The sequence below is a fragment of the Tachysurus vachellii genome, chromosome 16 (assembly GCF_030014155.1).
Source record: "Tachysurus vachellii isolate PV-2020 chromosome 16, HZAU_Pvac_v1, whole genome shotgun sequence".
NCBI classification, from domain to species: Eukaryota; Metazoa; Chordata; class Actinopteri; order Siluriformes; family Bagridae; genus Tachysurus; species Tachysurus vachellii.
The window spans coordinates 10,120,024-10,129,278 of record NC_083475.1 but is presented as its reverse complement, the minus strand read 5'-3'; positions in this window follow the sequence as shown (position 1 = coordinate 10,129,278).

Below are 9,255 nucleotides of genomic sequence, written 5' to 3'. Positions count from 1 at the left end.
TCACAGACATTATGCACACATCATACATGCCGCCCACTCTCTCTCTCTCTCTCTCTCTCTCTCTCTCTCTCTCTCTTTTACTCTCTCCTGTAATAGTGCCAAACCTCTTTGCTTTATGTGTTCCCAATGTCGCAGGAGCTAGCTTTTACATTTTCAGACACATGATAAAGGAGATGCAGCTATAATGTGGGAATTAATTCTTGATTAATTGAATAATTTTTGGTTTAAAAGTAAATATTTATTTAAAAGTATATAAAATAATGCTAAAAATTCTTTGCCTACGGGCCCAGAATGCATACAATAGGCCTTATTTATTAAATGGATTCATTCGTAAATCGGTCATAGGAACATTTACACAAGGGATTTGCTATACTGTACATGAAAATCCTGTAAATTCAGGAACATGGTTGTATATAATACTCATGCTCCTGCATAAGTGTAACTTTACGCATAAGAGACCAAAACATTAAACTTTCATATAAAAATATAAAATATGAAAAGAATAAAACAAAGCCAACCAATATAAATCAATAAATTATAAAACTGCAACTGCAAATAAAATCAGCAGTTGCATATAAAAGGAAGGTTAGGAAGGCACAGCAACGCTTGTACTTCTTGAGGAGTCTTAAGGAAGCTCATCTGTCTCCAGGGATTTTAACAAGTTTCTACCGTTGCATCATCAAGAGCATCCTGACCAACTCCATCACTGTATGGTACGGAGGCTCCACTGTGTGTGAACGTAAAGCCCTCCAAAGTGTGGTCAAAATCACCCAACGCATCACTGGCACCCAACTACTTGCCATTGAGCACCTTCACCACAGCAGATGTCAGCGAAGAGCTCACATCATCATCCAGGACATCATCCACATCCCAGTAACAAACTGTTTAACCGCCTTCCATTAAGAAGGAGATACAGGAACATATGCACCAGAGCCAGCAGGTTCAGGGACAGCTTTTTTCCATCCACCATCACGCTACTGAACTCTACACTACAGCGTTAAAACACTGTAAAAATACTCTATAGAACTTCTGTAAAATTATACAATGTACATTGTATTATACATACAGTGTACATATCATATATTGTAATTTTTCATCCTCTACACATATTGTGCTTTAAATACATCTGCACTATTTCATTTTTGTGTATTATATAGCCGTTCTATTTATTCACTGTACATATATTTACATATATACCTATATATATTACATGCTGTACATATATATATACTGTATATATAAATAATTACATTCTGTACATATGCTACATATTTATCTGAAATTGTCTATTTGCACAGTTGCTACTCTTTGCATTTCTGGTAGATGCCAAACTACATTTCGTTGCTGTGTACCTGTACTATGTAATGACAATAAAGTTCTATCTATCTATCTATCTATCTATCTATCTATCTATCTATCTATCTATCTATCTATCTATCTATCTATCTATCTATCTATCAAAGGGTTTCATTCATTTCTGGCTGAGTTGCAGAGAAATAAAACTAGTAGTTTTTGTGTACAATGTGTTTGGTAATCATGATCACTTAGGTACAGGTGTTTTTTCACCCTTTTTTTACTGTCTCATCATCATTTGTGGGCATCACCATGTGTGTGCCTGGTACTGGTTTACAGGTGACTAATATATTTCATCAGCATACTTACACATATATGAATAAAATCATTTATAAAATTTTTAATAAATGAAGTGGTAGGTTTTATTTCAGAATTGTTAATGCAAAAATGTACACACAACTATAATTTCAATGTATCTCAGATTCTCTTGTCCCTCACAGCTGCTATTAATATTCATTCAATATTATGGGATGATCTGAGCATTGAATCTGATAATTATTTTTTCATTTTTAATATAAAGATCAATTAGATCACCCCCTGTCCTTTTTTCCATACACACACTAGGTGGCTGGAACGAGGAGTCAAGTTAATTGAGGTTAAGGATACTGATCTTTAACGGTTGTCCATTAAAAGGCAATTATTAGACGTATGTTTGCTTGATAGATCTCTGTTCCTTCATCTAGTTTGGTTTTTCATTCACATTTCCTACACACACAGGCACACACACACAGCATGACGAATTTTGAAGTGAACTTACTGCACAAATGCCTCAAAACCTCACTCTATGGAGCATCACCTTCCAGCATGACGATGACCTAAATCTACAGGTCTTTAGTTTTACTCTGTCAGAGATGGAGTGTTGGTGAATAGCTGAGTCACAAAGATCAAGTTATAATTTACTGGTAAGAATTTAAAACCAGGCATTAACCATTAACATATTGTTAAAAGTTATGTTTATTTACACTTACTGTAAGCCTGCCTGCAAAAACATTTCACTTAGTAAAATTTCTATTTTAGAAATCTTTAAAACCTGAAAGTGAACGGTTTCTTTTTTTTGCTCTTTCATTTGAAATAAATGTTTATTAGGGTATATTGGTTATTGTATCATACAGTTTCAGGTTTACAGTATGCTGTAGTTGAAAATTCATATTCAAATTCACTCACTCATTCATTTTCTACCGCTTATCCGAACTACCTCGGGTCACGGGGAGCCTGTGCCTTTCTCAGGCAGGATACACCCTGGATGGAGTGCCAACCCATCGCAGGGCACACACACACTCTCATTCACTCACGCAAACACACACTACGGACAATTTTCCAGAGATGCCAATCAACCTACCATGCATGTCTTTGGAGCTTTACAGAAGTATAGAAACAGAAGAGAGAGAGAGAAAAAAAAAAAAAAAAAAAAAAAAAAAAAAAAAATATATATATATATATATATATATATATATATATATATATATATATATATATATGAAGAAAAAATAAGAATAAAAATAAATAAATGAATACATACAATTAAAGTATAAAATTGATTTTTAAAAATGTATTTAAAATTTAAAATACTATATATTTATTTCTATCCTTGTCCCACTTTTGATCATCAACATCATTCACATCACAACATGAGCCTCATCGTCATCCCTATACACTTTTGCATCAGGGCTGAAATAAGCATTGATTAACTCAGCCAGTTATGTTCCATTGTCTACAGTTCCAAACATTTTTTTTTCATCTGCTGAGTGTCTAAGCACTTTTCGCTGTTTTGTTGGTAATGGTGCAGGTGCATCACTGCACTACAAACTGATCTGATTAGTCTCTCTACAGCATGTAAATATCCACGTAATTGGGCAAAGCTAGGTTACTTAAAGAAAATTGGTCAAACTATATCATAGGCATCACCATCATGCCCAGTATTCATGCAAAAGGCTTCATATCCACCAAGTGAATGAAAGTGACTGAGAGAGTGTAACAAAGCAGGAACTGGGACAAATCTCAAGGAAATTCCAAAAGGTAGAATCAGGAAACAAAGCAAGCAGTGATGCACAGAATAATAATGACTGTAAGAGGGGTAAGAACTAATGACTATGTGATTTGTAGAAGTTTGCACAGTGCTTATGTATGTATCAGGTGAAATTGATTGATTGCTTGAATTAGATATCTGGTGACTTGGACCTCTGGTGGACAGGAGGCATATTGCATAATGCTGGGGTTATAAAGTCAAGAAAAAAAAATAGTAACTAAGACTTAACTACATTCATTAATTCATATTCAGTAACTCCTTTATCGGCACCCAACAGCTGGCTGTGGAGCCTATTGTGGGAACATTGGGAATAAGGCAGGAATACAACCTGGATTGGATGCCAGTCCACCTCACATAATGCTAGATAAAATCTGTAACATGTGATCAACACTAAGTGAACATCTGGAAGGTAAAGCTGCAGTGTGGGCATCGCTAAGAATTTTACATTTTAACCATTTCTCTCTTAACAATCACCGTCTGGTGTTAACTGGACATGTACGACCTTCTCTTCAGCTTCTGAAATCCATTTGGTGATTTGTTTGTCTATATCTACCTGGAAAATTTATCCTGATTCAAGCATGAACCTTTTCATGCTTCTCTTACCCAAGGGTTTCCTCATTAAATCTAATCTGATCTTTTTATATCTCTATATACTCTTATCTACTGTATATACTGTATATATATCTCATTTGTGTTACTTATTTATGGGTAAGTTAACCTTTTTTTTTTTTTATAATATTTAAAACAAAATCACACAAGCATATGTCTGTCTGTAGTATTTCATGTGAATTCATTTCTTGGGTTTTTTTTTTTTTTTGCCTCATAAAGCTTCAACAAAAAGAAGGAGAATTCACCTTCTTTAACATCTGTCCATGTTCTGCTTCTCTGAGCATATGAAAGCACACACTTACAAGCATTTCCTTTCCCTCTGAATACATTCTTCCTCCAGCTACCAAAACAGGAACATTCACATTTACCTTGTACGCTTTGCATAAAGTGTAAAAAATGATCGAGACTGTAAATATATAGCAGCATAAAATGTTCAAGCTTTCATTCTCATAACTCATGCCATAGATCACTTACCGTACTCTGGGAGAATATATACTGTAACAATGTCACTCCACAGGGTTCTCTCTCTTTCTCTCTCCAAATAAATGTTTCATTTTTCTTCTCGCTGGGAGCTCATTTTTTATTCAAAGACTCAGTGTCATCTGCCAGGATGTTCGACATTATACATTATCATTTATATATGATGGCCATTCTACACACAAGACGTATTTTCCAAATCATAGTGCCGAAGGCAGCAAAGTGAGACAATGTTTGTGTGTGTGTAAGTGAAAGGTGAATGAAAGCTCCTGAGATAAAATAAAAATAAATAAATGAAAAAATTAAAATAGAACTATTACATAGTGGCATAGTGGTTAGCACGTTCGCCTCACACCTCCAGGGTCGGGGTTCGATGCCCGCCTCCACCTGTGTGTGTGGAGTTTGCATGTTCTACCCGGGTTTCCTCCGGGTACTCCGGTTTCCTCCCCTGGTCCAAAGACATGCATGGTAGGTTGATTGGCATCTCTGGAAAATTGTCCCTAGTGTGTGATTGCGTGAGTGTGTGTGTGCCCTGCGATGGGTTGGCACTCCGTCCAGGGTGTATCCTGCCTTGATGCCCAATGACGCCTGAGATAGGCACAGGCTCCCCGTGACCCGAAGTAGTTTGGATAAGCGGTAGAAAATGAATGAATGAATGATGTATTACTCAAGTCCTGAACATGGTATACCATCACATAATAAAATTAATAGTTTAGCTTTTTTTCCTTTTATGTAATTCCATGATAGAGTCTTAGCATGTAAATTTCATATATTTCAGCCCTGACCAATTTAGATTATTTTCTACTCTTGTGATTTTATTTACTAGTAACAACCATGTATTAAACACACCAAATTCTCAGGGTAAGTGTATCGTCTCTTTAGCTCTCTTCTCACTCTCTCTCTTCTTACCTCCTATCTACCTCCATTCATTGATTTTCTTATAAAGTTAAAATTACTATAATCAGGGATCAGCCTCGCTGACGAGGGAATTTATGGCCCGCAGAGATTTGCAACGCTTACAGTCTATCATGTTGTGTGTAAAGGAAGTTGCTCAATAAAATATTATCAGAGGAAGTGCAAAAAATGTATGATGAGGAAGACACTACATTTAAGTTGTCTGGTATGCATTTAAAAGCACTAGACTCAAGAAAGCAGCACTTATAACACATTTATTTAAATTGCACAGTGATATATCTATATTGCTGACCAGCTTGCAACTAAATTCTAAGTCGATTAGAGTCTCTAATGCACAAATGTTTAAGTCTTTTGCATGATATCGAATGCCCTGGAGAATTTAACTCTAGTTTTAAAGGAAAATTTCAGAGAAATGTACTGTATTTGGATTGCTTCTTTAATTCTGCTCTAGACATCTTACTCTAGACATGAAGCTGTAAAAACAGCTTTGCAAAAAAGTACTTTGTATGTTCGCAATTTGACTCCTAATATATGGTGTCCAAATAATTATTTATTTTAATTCTTCAATATTTTTTGTTTAAATACATTTGTTTATTCTTGTAAAATCTATACATTTTGTTCATATTTATAACTACAATGCCATCCTACATTCTGTGTGTATAAGGGTATATATGCAATGGACGTTTTTTAAATAACAAAAACTAGACTTATCGGTAGTGGAGTCTTCCCTATCAACACTATTGGCATTGACAACCTAGTATTTTCCTTAAATATGTCATACGGCACTCATGCATCTTAATTTAATAAGTTTGTCCGTGATCAAAAAGCCCCATGTGCACCTTACTTCCTTAACATTATTCCAACATTATTTTATATTGGATAATAATTACCGACTACCACCTATTCCATGGGCTTATGCAAGGATGAGGGCTCGAGAAAATGTGGGTAGTGATGCAGGTATACTGTAACTACTATTTGTCATATTAGATATCTCTTCCATTTATATCGACTATAGAATCATGATCTTTAATATACAGACATATATCAGTACAAGCTAACTGAACCAATAGATCTATAAGAATAGAGAGCAGTCAGCAATGCCAAGCATATGTAACAGATTGTGATGCAGGTAGAACATGGAAAACTTCACAGAGACAGTAACAGGATCAAACACCATTCTCTGGAGCTGTGAAGCATCTGTTGCTCATGAATTATACTCCAGGTCACGGTAGTTTAAATCACTTTAAATCGGTTAAGTGTTGCCAATAAAAGAAAGTGTAGGAACACACTACACTACCTTTTTATGGGCTAAGCAAATGTAGCCTAGATGAAACGTTACTGACTACCATACAAGATGCTTATGCTATTCATTCATTCATTCATTCATTCATTCATTCATTCATTCATTCATTCACCTTCTGTAGCAATTTCATCCTGTTCAGTGTTGAAATGGATCCAGGGCTTATTTTAGCAACCCAATTCAGGCAGGAATAAACCCTGGATGGGACACCAATCCATTGTAGGGCATCATTCACACTCTTTTCACTCATTTCATTCACTCCTAGGGCAATATAGTCTAACCCATTCACCAGTATGAGTATGGGCATGTGGTAGCCTAGCGGCTAAGGTGTTGAGCTACCAATCGGAAGGTTGTGAGTTCGATCCCAGATCCACCAAGCTGCCACTGTTGGGCCCCTGAGCGAGGCCCTTAATCCTCAGTTGTACAAAAATGAGATAATGGAAGTTGCTCTGGATAAGGGCATCTGCCAAATGCTGTAAATGAGTAGGGAGAGGTGAGAGGAAAATAGCATAGCATCCTTAATTTATGTGAATATGTTATGTATTGATTTAACATGTTGAGTTTTGAGTTATAATATTGTGGCGTAGTGATACAAACTCCTGCCCCACGTCTATGGCATTATTTTGGCGTATTACAGTTAGGTGAACTGTATTGATGCATTGAGTTGATTTTATTTCTCACATTGCTAATTTGCAAGGTTACCTGTCTGATCTGTAAAGATGTGTGGAATTGTAGAGCAGGTCATAATGTTAACTATGTACTGACAATGGCATCAGGAAAAGCTACAGTGTTCTTTCATTCAGGTGATTATGAAGCACACAAAAACAAACAATTCACAGTCCTGGGTTATAATGAAATTACAGTTCTTTGGTTGGGTTTTTAGGTGACTTCATTAGCACTGTGGATAATCTCTGACAGTCACTACACGACTATTGGACCTAATCAGGTGTGAAGGTGTGAAACCAGACTATACAGTCTGCATGGAGAAACAACTAACTAAACAAAAACAAAACATAAAAAATAAATCTGTTCTTACTCAAAGGACCAGGTTGAAGTTTCTGTTGTGGAGAGACATCCGCTAGTCAGGATGGTGGAATTATCAGTGAGAAAGACAGTAAAGAAAAAAAGCTATATGCATTTTGTTAGTTTTGAAATATCTGAGGCTAGTTGACTAATTCACAGTGATTTTTGCTTAATATTAATTACTGTATTAATTTAAAGCTAAATAAAATTGTCAATATAATCCTAGCACTGCGGCATAGTGAATTATATCATAACTAGTACTGTGAGAAAGAATGCTCTTGGTAACACAGGTTGTGCATCACTAGCTTGTTGACATTTTTCTAGTGGCCAGCCTTCAACAGTTTAGTTTCTTTTAATGTAGTTTAAATTTCATTATAAAGCCCATTTGATGACAAAGCATCCTCAATTCAGCTGTAAGGAGGGCTCTGTTGATGGACATGCATTTCTGTGACATGAATACATCAACCCCCATCCCCCACAACACACACACACACACACACACTCACACACACAAAATTAATTTGAGCCATTTTAATTTTATACCTGGGGCTTTTAACTGACACTTGGGTATTACCCTAAATGTCTAGGTACTGACATGACCAATAAAACTGACTCACTTATTCTGTGGAGTGTTTTAGTCTGTCCTAAATAGCGTACAGACAATTCTGAGTGTCCTAAATTCACACTTTAATTTGGAGGCATTTAGGGAGCACCAATTACAAATCATTTGCCTTCTTGATTCTGTACAATTTATCTTCTTTGTGGATAATTCTGTTTTGTGAACTTGTTAAAAAAAAAACAAACAAACAAAAAAAAAACAAATAAGTGTAAGTGTAAATAAGTGTTTCCTAAAATCCTAAAAACAAAAACATTTTCAATTAGAATTTGGCTAGCACTCTCATCGGTTTGAAATTTTTATTAGATTTTTACTTATTCAGATTGATTCATTCACACTTCACTAGGCTAGGCTTTACTAAATCTCCTTGGCTCACAATCTTGAGAAACTGTTCAAGTATTACATGATCTCCTATGCTTTCTTTGGTTTTGTGATTCGGATTTGTCTACGTCTCACGCAAGTCCTCTAGTTTTGTGTAGAGTGCTTTTGGGGTTTTGTTCCCAATCCATTCCTCTAACAGAAATTTTCAGTATACAGTATACTGCATATCCTTATTAAAAATACATAAAAAAATATAAAGCTGATATTTGGGGCTACGCTGCTGTAATATGTCAAGGTTTGATACTTGATGTTGACTCTGGCTAACTCAACAGTTTGCAGACTAACAACAAGCAGCACTGACTGAGACTGATTATAAGCAATGTAACCTTGGCTTCAGGCAGCGGCTGAGTATTCAAGCAAATAGATAGCAAATAGATAGCAATGGCCCTTCTTTACCTAATGCATGAAGCAGAATATATGATAGTTTATAGGATGCCTACTGTATAAGAGGTGTTTGCTTACTAATAAAACAGAATGTTAAGTGTTCTATGATTAGTTTGCAAAAGACGTCATGTTTCAATCCATCACATATAAACTAGACATACAGTAGTTATT